Here is a 12,544-nt window from a genome sequence, read left to right on the forward strand (position 1 = left end):
CCTTGACTCAATAGATTAAAAAAGAATAAAATCACTTCACATTTGCCCTTGATATAGAGCATAAAGAAATAGAAAGAATTTACATATAAAGAATTTAGTACTGCTTATGAAACCTAAAAGCTAAGTTCAGAGAAAGTAGTGCCAAGATTCAAATGTGTCCCCAGATGTTCTTAAATCTGTAGCTGACACCAAAAAGGAGTTAAACTGAACAGCCATGACAAGGAGCTCAGAAGCACCAGTTTTGATGAACCACCTCAAAGTGGCAAGTGTGGCAAGCCCCAGTGCGTGCCCTGCTGGCACAGCCTGGCAAGGAGCCCTGTCCAGCCCCAGCCCTGCCAGCCTGGGATCAGAGCAGGGCAGGCTGCTCTCGGGTTTGCCACAGATGGGCAGATTTTGTTCAAAGAATTGCTCCTGATTTCTGTAAGTAATGTGTTTTCTCCTGGCTTCATCTTGCAAAAACTGCCCCATAAGTCATGTTGAAGAGAAAATGTTTAAAAAAGCAACCAGAAGCTGTACAGCTTAAGGCTTTTGCTAACCATTGACAAAGATCTGTAAATGTCCAGCACATACACAAATGCTGTATCTTCAACTTATTTAATTATCCAGGAGTGGGCACCAGTTTTGGTAAACATTACAAGCAAAGGTGAACTAGCCAACTTTTTTGACTTTGTTTGCATCAGATCACATCCTGCTGGTTTTTTATTTGTCATTTAATACACGATGAATTCACAACAGTAAAATACAGAGCAGTGGTCAAGAAGTTCACATTGTGGGGAAGTTGAATGACTTGAGGGCCAGTGGCAACAAATGGGGATATTTATCAACATGACTGCTCTCTGATTTTATTGATATGAAAACTAGAATAGCAATAGAACATATTGTCTTCCATTGATTACCAGGAATTTCCTTTTACTAACAGTGAGTTGTCTTTTTATTAATTATTGCTCTTCTGTTCATGTTTTCCTTGTGCTTGTTTGGAGAGGTGTCCTGCTTTTGGCTGGGATAGAGTTAATGTATGCAGTACATTACATTTACAATCAGAGACCTCATTGCTTCAAGTCAAGGAAAATAACCAATTCTGCATTGTCAAAACCTTGCTCTTTTTAAAAGAAGTAATGATCATATTAGAAAAAGATAATTTTGTCTTCTCAAAAACCCACAAACCAACTAGTGAAAAAAATCCACCCACTAACAAAACATCTAAACCAAATCCTCTCAGATCAGCTTCATTCTGTGGTTCAAATGATCAGGAACAACAACACCACACATCTTCTGGTCTATACCTCCCTGGCTGTGCTAATTAATAGTGGCCAAAGGCAGTATTTATTTCTTAGCTCATGAGATAATAGGTTATTGATTGATCTGGGAGCTAATAGCCAAGGTTATGTCTCACATAAGAAGTGATTGTGTGGATTGAAGTTCATCATTGATCCTGTTCCCACACACTCAGGGGGATCATACATTTAACTGTCACATAAATAAGAACAAAAGACCCTTAATGACATTTATTGACCCACAGAGATGTGATTCCTCACTTGCACCCACCACCAGTTACTGTGGTCAGCCCACGGCTTGCCACTGACTTAGGTCTGGTATTTTCATTTCAGTGGCTCTTCCCTGCCAAGAGCAGGGAAATTGGAACATGCTGGAATCTTCTGCTCCTGCAAGGAGGAGCTGGATTTCACTGCCCTTTCATCCTGTGCCATTGCCATCTCACCAGAGCAACCATGGTGAAACTCAGGAACCATGAGAGGAATGAAATAGCCAAGGAAGTATTTTAAAGGACTATAAAAGGTTTGGAAGAGATTAAAACCAGAAACAAATGGAGTCATAAATGCAGTGTGGAATTGAATACAAATATTGAACAGCAAGCACATGATTGGAACTGCAGAACTGGACACAATTTGGAGCTCCCATTCTAATGAAATCTTCAGGATCATAAAATCTGGTCTCACCACAGAATACTTTGTGGAAACCATTTGTTTCAGTTATACCACTTTGGTTGTTCCAAGTCTTAAAATCCAGAACCAAAAACCTTATTAAGACATGTGTTTCTAAAATGTGTTTCAGAAATATGGAGGTCTCAATGATTTGATATAGCTCTGCAAAATGGCTTGAGTTCCTCTGAACTGGGATATTCAGAATGAGAAATGGTCTATCAAAAACCCCACCAAAACCAACCAAAAAAACCCAACCCAAAAACAAAAATAAAATGAAATTGAATAAATTGAAATATCTGTTTTGTTTAGATGGAATCCAGAATTAAATTGACTGTTTTATATCAAAACATTTTGTACTGTTCTAATCACTAACTGGACCAGTTCCTCTACTATTCATTCCTCTACCCATTTGTATCTGTATAATTAATTACTTTAGTTTGCCCTCTATTAGGAGACATCTGGAGACTGCTACTGAAAACCAAATGCAGAAAAGTACCTAACCTTCTCTTGTAGCCTTATGTTAGTGTCACTGAGAAATGCCCTTTGTTTCTTCCTGGCCACTGATTTTCCCAGCCATGTGGGTCCCTTTTACACAATTCTGACTGGCCCTGCCCATCCCCTGTGTGGATCCACAGCCTTTTTGAGACTGTCTGCTCACTTATTGTTTTTATTCTACCACAGCAGCTTGGGAATTAAGTTCAGCTCCCAGTTTCCCCAAGTCTTTTCTAAGCTGGAACTGAACCTCTGTTTTTCATGTACTTGCCCAGCTCAGGAAATTTTCATGGAAGACACAGCTTATGAAGGCAGATGATGGCAACCTAAAAAGCTATTAATTTATTTGACATAAAAGCATTTTGGAACCATGCTGCTCAGTGGCACATGAACCTTGTTTTTATTAAGCCGTGTAATGGGGAAAAAACTAGTATCAAATCCAAGGAAAAGCATTAAAAAGCTGTTTTGCCTTAAGGTACAGAAGCACCTGAAAAGCATGGTATTTTCTCCTCTTTCAACTATTACAGGGAAATAGCATTTTTATTCTCTCATTTATGTCAGTTAGGATAGCTAATGATATATATTATTACAAGACCCAAAGCCAGACTCATCTCACGTTAGCATTACATTCTCTTCTTTGCATCTAGCACTGCTTTTCTGACTGTTATGTGTCATCCAAATAATTTCAGATGCAGTTTCAATTACAGGAAATAACTGAATCCTGGAGGAGGTGTAAATGCATCAAGTATTTTAGCAACCTGTCCTGCTTGGCAATAGCTGAGGGACCTGTTTGTATCTCCAGGGAAGGAGCTGGAGGTGCACATCTGCCTTCCACCAAGCAGCCTTCAAAGTTACTGTGCAGTGCTAAGAGGATAAATATCATCTACAAGCACGGGAGAGTATGCCTTGCAATTTAAATGTGCACTTTCACCATAAGTGCCCAATGAGGGAAAATACCTATTTTTATTCCCTCTGAATTCAATACAAATTCAACAGTAGCTGCAACATCTAAGCCCAGCCACGGAAGTTTTTTTTTATATGATATTGTATTTTTTGGCTCAGGTTTGTGCAGGCTGTGCTAGCTAATGAAGAATTTCCAAATGGATGTCCATGATTTCAACAAAGCCAATGTTTTGGAGGGAAATAATCTGCAGTGTGGAAAGAAACGAGATAGATTTTTTTCTGAGTAATTAATTGAAATGACATGTTTAATTGAAATGAAATGCAGTGGGTATTTGTTACTTGCTGTGCTGTAGCCTGATTATCAATTCTCTCTGCAGAACACCAAGACTACAATTTTAACACTGAGGATCTTCTTAAGAGCTTCCTTTTGAGTTTCTAATAATAAATTAAAAATTCCCTTTTTGGGGATCTGGATTTAAATGAAGTAACGTCATAAAAGAAAAGTGCCCTGAAACAGATGAGCTTAATTTAATTTAAGACTAAAAAAAATCCTGCACTAAATTTCATGATTGGGTGAAAAGACATGTGTCAGCACCAAGTCACTGGGATCTATTCAGGGATACACTAAAAATGTAAGACTATTTCCACGAGTGCTTACATTGCTAATAGACCTCTTAAAAATAGTGTAATGGAGATTGAGGTTTGTATCTGAACACATTGTACTATTTATCACTGGCAGCTGCACCTGCTTTTTGCATTAATCTTCTTGGAGAACACGCACCAAAGGACTGAAGGCTCGAGCTGGGGCTGGCACTTCTCCCAGAGGCTGTGGGACACCCCGTGGGTGCCTCGGAGAGCTGCATCCCTGGGTCCCTTTTGGAGAACTGGATTCCCTTTGGAGAACTGGATCTCCTTTGGAGAGCTGCATCCCTGGATCCCCTTTGGAGGACTGCATCCCCTTTGGAGAGCTGGATCCCTGGATCTCATTTGGAGAGCTGAATCTCTGATCCCACTCAGAGCACTGGATCCCTGGATCCCCTCTGGAGAGCTGTACTCCTGGATCCTCTTTGCAGAGCTGTACTCCTTGATCCTCTTTGCAGAGCTGGATCCCCCTCAGAGAGCTGGATCCCTGGATCCCCCTCGGAGCACTGGATCCCTGGATCCCCTTTGCAGAGCTGGATCCCTGTGTGGCTCAGGGACAGCCTGAGGCATCCTGACTGACAGCACAGGCCTGTGCTGCCTGTGGCCCTTGGAGGATGGGGTTCATCCCTCTTTCTTTCCCAAGGATTGCATCCCATACTGATGCCTTAAGTTTTAGTATTTCTATTTTTCCGATCCTGTACTGCATTAGTGTATAACTCTGGGCTCCATATAAAGTCTTAGAAAGATTTCTTCACATTTTGGTCAGACAAAACAATCCTTCCAGGACTGAGAACCAAGGACAGCCTCGTCCTCAGGCCCCAAAAAGTATAAACAAAAGTGAATTCAGGAGGAGAAGCAAACTGGGGGAATATGACTTCATTACCTGAAGCTATAATTGGACAATCAACCTCTGATATGCAAATAGACCAAATTTATATCTGTCTGAAAAACTCATGACCCTTGTTCATCCATGACCCTTGGGTGTTGCCCCTCTTGGAGGCTTCTGACTGCCCAAGGGCTTCTGACTGTTGAAGGCCTTTAATAAATACCCACTTTTATTCTCTTAATCTTGGCTAGCCTCTGTTCTAACCAGCCACTCCAAGGCATCAAGCAAAGCAGTCACAGAGGTGCTGGCAGTGAAACTCCTGGGTAGTGCCATTTCACTCCCCAGCTCTGTTTTGCATGGCTATGAAAGAAGAAGGGCATTTAAATATATTTAGGTAAATAAATAAATAAAACCCAAAGAATCGTTACCTTAATTTGAACTTCCTACTTATTTTACATTATTGCAACTTCAACAAGTTTCTGTGCAACCATTGAGACGTTTGACCAGCTCCTCCTGACTTCATCCCTGGGTTTATTTGGAGATGGTACAAACACCAGCAGTGAGGTTGGGAAGTGATGGGCCTTAAATGCAGCCTTATCCTCCCAGCTGGAATGAGTGCAGCAGGGTACCTGCATTCTCCCAAAACGGCCAAGCCTTGTCAGGGTAAGGCCTTTTTTCTTTTAAGAAAAGCAAAAAAAATTGCCTAAATGCAAAATGCTTCAGAGTCTGTCCAGGCTGAGTGATTTGGTACCAGACAGCTACATCAGCAGGTATTATTCTTACTTCAATTTCATGTTCTTCTAAGTGAAAGGCCCATTTCTGGATGCTTTAAATTGCTGGGTTAAAAAAAAAATCTATGTTTATAGAGGTAAAATGTGCCATGTAGAGGTAAAATATATCAGATAATAAACCAGCAAAATACCAGACTCTGCTATAAAGAAAAACAAATATTTTTTTTTTCAGCAAGCAACTTGTTTTTCTAAATAATGCATTAGCTGCTTTTCATTTTTCAAATTATAGTTTATTATTTTCAACTTGCTATCACTCAGTACAGCTTGGATATTCTAAAATACTTTTAATCACGAACCTAAAAGACGTTGGCATGGTAAGAAGCTTAGCAGCAATAAAAAGAATGTAAGTGGAAAGGTAGAACAGATGAGAAGCAGCAGCAATGCTTTTTATGATAGTAATCTAATTTTAAAATAGCTTCTCATTTCTATGCAAAAAGGCATTTGTGGAGTTGCTTCCCACACACCTGCAGGGCTGTGGAGCAGGAGGAGCTCTGGCTGAAGGACAGGGGAGCCTGGAGGCCCCTGGGCTTCTTATCTGAGCTGTGCTGGGGAGCCATCGCTGATAAGAGCAGCTGTCACAGGGAGAGGAGCCATGCTTATTCCGCCAAATTCAAGAGAAAAAGGTTGTTTAGACATAAATTAACAAATAGAAAATGGAGAAGGATGCAGAAGCCTGGGCTGTTGCATCAGCCTCACCCTGCAGCCCCAGCTCCTCGCTGGCTCTGCTGCCTCTTGTCAGGTTTTCCTTCCTGTGCCCCTGCCAGCCATGCTGGGACGGATGCTCTGAGCTGGAGCACCTGGCACAAGAGAGGCCTGACCTCAGCTGGAGAGCCCTCACCGCCAAACAATTCACTGTGCATCCTTACAGCCACTCTGCTTTGCTTCCGTGCCAGAGTCAGCCTTCAGCTGCAATGTCATGACAATTTTCATTACGTTACACTTTTTTATATTGAATTATAATACATAATTTATTTACCTCATGTGAACTTATTTTCTATCAAAAATTATTCAATAATATGATTTATGCATCATCTTTTTAGATGAAAACCATACATTTTTATACCTTCATTGTAACATTGCTGCAGCAATTGCTCAATGAATACATTGCAATGGAGCAGAAAGTAAAAATCATCAAGTGCATTGGCATACTCCAACAATAATATTTTTTAAAGAAATGAGGGAAAAAAAGTCTTTAATAATTTGGAATCAACTTTACAAAACTAGAAAAAAATCCTTGGGATATAATTTTAGGACGTGGGAATGATAAAAAAACATATAGCTAATTTTGTTAAGGATCAGGGAACTTTGCAATCTGAGAAACAGTCAAGTAACTATGATAAGTAGAAAATATTTTTTTTCTAAGAAAATACCCACAGAGGTGACCTCTCTGTCAGATTGAGGGTAGTTTCCCACACTATAATGTGATTCTTTTTTTCCAGAAAGACTGAAATCCTCCAGAGCAGTGCTTGTGTCCTGCTGTGCAGAATGGATCATTTTGACCACAGTAACCTTTTCATAAATGAAAGCACTCCACTATTCACAAAGGAATGCTTATGAGTGATGTACTTCCTTCTACCATTTATTACTAAAGGCTACACTCTAGTAAATTCCTTTCCAACTGCATTTCAAACCTAGCAGGTAAAATATTCTGCTTTATTTTATTACATGATTTACCACTTGTATCAAAATTGAACGTATATGAACATTTTAAAATATCATTAATATTGCATGCTCGCTTTGACATTGCGTTGGCACATAGCTTATTAGGTTTTATACATATGCTTTTGTTTTGCAATCATTCTCTGAAATATCACAAATCCTGAATTTTGATGCTATCTCTGCTCACCAGCTTGATGGGCTGGTGTTCAATTGCAACACTCCTTCTGAGCTCCCAGATGTCTGCAATCCTCTGTGCCTGTAGAGTGATCGTGGTGTGATCCATGGGTTTTTTTGACTTGGTTTGATGATTTTTTTCCAAAATCCCTAAAAAATCTCCTGCACTAGGCTCCCTTGTTGCAGGGCAAGGCCAGCTGCAGAAGTGCTGCCAGGAGTGACAAAGTCTGCCACCTGCAAACCCTCTCTTAAATCCCTGTTTCCCTCAGCTGACCATCCCTCTTTCCATGCACTGGGGTCATTCATAATAGGCCCAGGACTCATTTATGTCACCTGGGGCTCAACTGGGGAGCAGGATTTATCAGCAGCCCCTGCCAGGCCATCAGTCAGACCAGAGAGCTCCTGTGGTGGGAAGAATGGCAGGACAGCTCATTTCCCTGGGTTTATTTGTCAGTACCTATCTAAGTCCTTCTTTGGAGAATGTCCATGGCAAAAAACAAAAAAAAAACAAAAACAAAACAAAACAAAAAAAAAACCCCACAAACAAACAACAAAAAAAAAACCCAAAAACACAAACACCCGAAAAAACACTTTGTATTAAGTAAAGAAACTAAAATCTTACTTTAGTATTGACTGCAGTAAAATCTAGGAATAACAATACAAAGATTTTATGTGCTTTGGCCAGGTGGGGCTATTGCAGCTGAGCTGGGCTGGCCAGGTGCTCCTGGATGGTCCAGATCCTCCTGGATGTTCCAAGTGCTCCTGGATGTTCCAAGTGCTCCTGGATGGTCCAAGTGCTCCTGGGTAGTCCAGGTGCTCCTGGATGGTCCAGGCTCAGAAGGAACCAGCAGCCTGATGCCCCCCAGAGCAGACAGATTTCCCCAGCTGCATTATCCACTCCCCAGCCTGTGTCGAGGGCAAAGCTGGAGTCACCATCTCCATTCAAGTACTGCACTTGCTTAAAGGCACAACACAATTAGTCCACTGTCACATGCAATTAGTAGCCACCGTGTTGGCACATATTGTAAAGCTTTGTTTCTTTAGCTTATGTGCAGCTAATTGGAGCCTGGTTCTGGAGAGCTGTACCACAGGCGTTTCTGCTGCAGGAGATGGTCCCTTCCACCCCCACTGCAGGAGGGGAGGGCATTCTCAACAGAAACTTGGAGGACAGTTGTGACATCTCAAATTAAGGATGCATTATGTGACCAGGACTGAAAACAAAATTATCAGAGTCCAATTTCTTGGGGGCATTTTTTCTCCCTTCTCTGCAGTGGGCTCCCACTCTCCCTTTGGCCTCACAGGAGTAAAAGAAAAGTGCATGGATTTCTTAAACCATTAGACTCTTTTTCCTAGGAATCAATTAATGCACATGCCAAGGAGTTCAGGTGTTCTTTCAGCTATTGAAAATATTCATCACATGTGAGCACTCACAAACTTCTCTCAGGACTGTCTGAGCTGCAAAATCCCCATGGCATTGCCTCATGGTGCAATTCAGAGGAATAAATTACCTCTAAAATAAGGTAATACAGACCTTATTTGACCTCAGCATATTAAGATAATGTTGTGGTGCTATTACCATAATAACACTACGTTGTTATCACCATGTAACAGCAGACAATTACTACCTGTTGTAACCTGCCAGGCTAACCTTACACTACTCATTAAAACAATTGTGAAACACTCATTTCTTTACTGAGGTGGCTTCACTGGAGTACAGAGCAGGTGCACAGCAGCATTTCTCTATATCAGCAGCAGAAATTGTGAATTCAGCTTTGTGTGCGAGAGGAAAGAGCAGCAACTGCAAGCTAATGGGGTGGTGCAGGGCTGCCAGGGGGCCAGGGGGATCACACACACATCATGAAGCAGAGAATCTGTTGCTAAAGCTGGGCTCAGTGATGGGGCCAAAGCAGAGAGAGGTTTAGAAATGAAGGAGAAGGATGGCTGCTGGGCTGGGAGAGGTCCCTGCAGATGTGCTCACTATGGAGGTGCAGCTGTGAATTTGAACAAAAATGTGGGGTATGATTTAACAAATGCATGGTACTATGAGACATGAAGTGCAGTGTTGGAAGCCAAATGGGAAGAAAATAGTCGGCATCTGCCCACAGAGTGGCTTAGATTGTCTACAAAGCTTTTAGATCACTCTGGTTTGGATCACAGCAAATAGTTACCTTTCCAGTTCAATATAAAAATGGGTTTTTTTGGTTTTGTTTTGGAGGGTGGTTTAGTTGTTTTGTTGCTGGGTGTATTTGTTTGGGGATTTTTTGCTTTAGCTTTTGGTTGTTATGTGGCTTATGATTAAACACTGATTTAATCATCAAAAGATATTTGTGTTGCTTCTCAGGTGCACTCTCAGCCCACCAGACCTGGGTCATGCTGCTGTGCCTCACTCTCCCTGAGCAGCAGCACAACAGGTTTCTTTTATACCTAACATTAAACAGGATCCACTCAGCAATCAGCTGCCTTGCCTTGGAAGATACAGCCTGGTTTAATTCTTTCCTCAAATACACTGCCCCCATTTGTTGAGAGATGACTCTAACCTGTGCTCTTTGTCTTCTGCACCACAGGAGATGTGCTCACTATGGAGGTGCAGCTGTATTTGAACAAAAATGTGGGGTATGATTCAATAAATTCATGCTTGCCAGGTTTCTAATGGCAAAATGGGGGGCTCTGTTTCTCATTATTTTCAGCTCTGCTGTACAACTGCTGCAAGTGGCCACCTAAAATCTTGTCCCAGGCTGGCAGGGGTGCAGTGTGCAGGTGGGCAGGGCCCAGGTGCTTCAGCTGCTGGCGAGGAGTCAATGCAACACCACAGAGGGGACAGAAAAGTGATTAGAAACACTGTTAGCAGATAAAAGCCCTTTTTTCCCAGAATGAACAACCCCTTTTAGACGTGCAGAGGGCTCTGTCAGTGTGGTGAGGGTGCAGCTGTCTCAGTGTCTCTCTCCTGGAACCCTCCACAGTCTATCTTTTGTCTTTCAACACTTCATTGTAAGTGAAGATTGACAGGGCCTTGCTGATGCCTCTGCAGCACCTCTCTGCCTGAATGCAGAAATGGTTTTTTTTTTATCTTGGATAAAACCTGCTGACTCTTCCTGAGGAATCCCAGGTTGGGGGATGTGACCCAAATAAATGTTCTCTGGAGAATGTATTCTGGCAGAAGACTGCACATTGTGCAGATTACAAATTGCACCCAATTTTCTGGTTTAGCTGCCTGATTTTTAGTGCTGGAGCTGTTGATTGCTTCAACTGTTGCAATTCAGAGAAACATTTTTCATGCAAAAATAAAAGTAGCAGTTGCTAGCACTCGAGTGCTGAAACACATGGTTTTCATGGTTGTTTTTTAATCCACACTCCATTGTTCAGTTTCCTATTCCTGACTCATCAGTGTCCTGATCTCACAGGGGCTTATGTGTGGAAGTTTTGGTGCAACTTCAATTCTGAGCTGAGTAAATTAAATAAACTCAAAGGTGGTTATGACACAAATATATGGGCAGTGCCTGTTTGCCCAAGATACTTATGGGATCATGACCGACTTGGATCTCCTCTGGTTTTGTTACTGCTTGAAATTTCTGTAGGATTTCAGTATTGGCATTTTCTGTAGTGTTTCTTCCAGAACTTGGTTTTACTTGGAGGGCCAGAGAGATGGTGATTGGAGGGTCAGAGCACAGGCACAGACTTACCTGTGCTTTGGCCCTGATGTGCTCAGCCCAGTGCTGCCTTGGAACCTCCCACAATACTAATTTTAACAAAAATTAAACACCTGGAACACTAGGAAAGAAATAATTGAATCATTTCAAAATTAACATTCTAAATGTTGGAAACCAGAACTCAAAGATCCCACAGTGCAATTGGCTGTGCAATTGAATTTTTCCTCCCTTGCCAGTGATGCCTGACCCATGGGGCAGCACAGCCCCCAACATGGGCACACACAAGCCCAAAAAACACCACCCAGCTCTGCTAAACACCAGGGGAGAGCTGTCAAAATTCCCAGCACTCTGGGGCACCTCTAGCAAGGGCTTAGTCTCTCCCCTACCCTCAATATTGCAGCCCCAAAGCTGAGAGATGGGAAGCTGCTGGCTCACACGAGCCCAGGAGACCTTGTATGTTTAATTTATTTCCAGTTCCTCCAGCTTTCTCCATGCCTTCACAAGTCCTGTTTCCAAGGAGGAGACTGTAGCCCAAACAGGCTCGTTCACAGGACACAGTATCTTGTGATGCTGTGAATAAACAAATGTGGGAGAGTTTTCAGCACTTAATGGTGTCAGCCATGAAGCAGAAATCTGTTCTCAGCCCTGCCCATATGGGAGCTGGTGTGCTGCAGTTATGTCTAGATGGGTAAAATGAAGCCCTGTGCTTAACATCTAATGAAGGTCTGGAGAAAAACCCCAACAGCTCAAGCAACCAGGTAATGAAGGCACAACAGAGAGCCCCAATGCACCTGTGGAGGAGAGAGGACAATTTTCTGTTTGGGTTAATACAGTTTAACTTTTTTTTTTACTGTTGCGTAAGGAAGCCCACCCATTTAGGATAAATACTTGTTTAATGAATATTTGGCTGTCAGGTTTCAGACCTAAATATGCCTATTCAGGTTCCTGTTAATTAAAACAAACTCCTGGGAGCCTGATCCTGACCTGAATGCAGCACACAAAGGAGGAGAAAGGCAGTCAACACTGACTTTTACAGATACTCTGAGGGAGGGGAATCCAGCTCAATGGTCTGATTTCTATCAACACAGTGGAAGCCAGATGGATACTCTCTGTCCTGTCTATCTCTTAGCTAAAACACTGGCTGGCTTTAAAAATTTGAAGACATTTTGGCTGAAAATTTGAAGATATTTCCCTGAAATCCAGCTGGTCTGATCAAAGGGATTGGGTAAAGAGAAAATTTAAACTCTGCTTAATCTGCTTTTCCTTCTATACCTAACATTAAACCACTGCCTTTTTTACAATGAAGTTTAAAACCTGAATATCTAGTCATACTTAATCTTTTTCTAGCTCCCACCTGTCTGTCATTGGAGCACCTTACATTCCCACTCAGACATGGAGACAGATCACAGAAGACTCTGAGACAGCAAGAAATCAGCCCAGGCACCCAGACAACCTCCATCCAAGCCATAC

General features: G+C 41.9%; 1 protein-coding gene across 1 annotated transcript in view; it reads right to left on the minus strand.

Moving 5' to 3' along the window:
- The window catches only part of LOC146766085 (uncharacterized), an 84,185-nt gene that overhangs the window by 23,233 nt on the left and 48,408 nt on the right, over window positions 1-12,544 (minus strand). The gene's annotated exons all lie outside the window — the stretch shown is intronic.

Source organism: Lonchura striata, chromosome 14, assembly GCF_050655825.1.
Source record: "Lonchura striata isolate lonStrDom1 chromosome 14, ASM5065582v1, whole genome shotgun sequence".
NCBI classification, from domain to species: domain Eukaryota; kingdom Metazoa; phylum Chordata; class Aves; order Passeriformes; family Estrildidae; genus Lonchura; species Lonchura striata.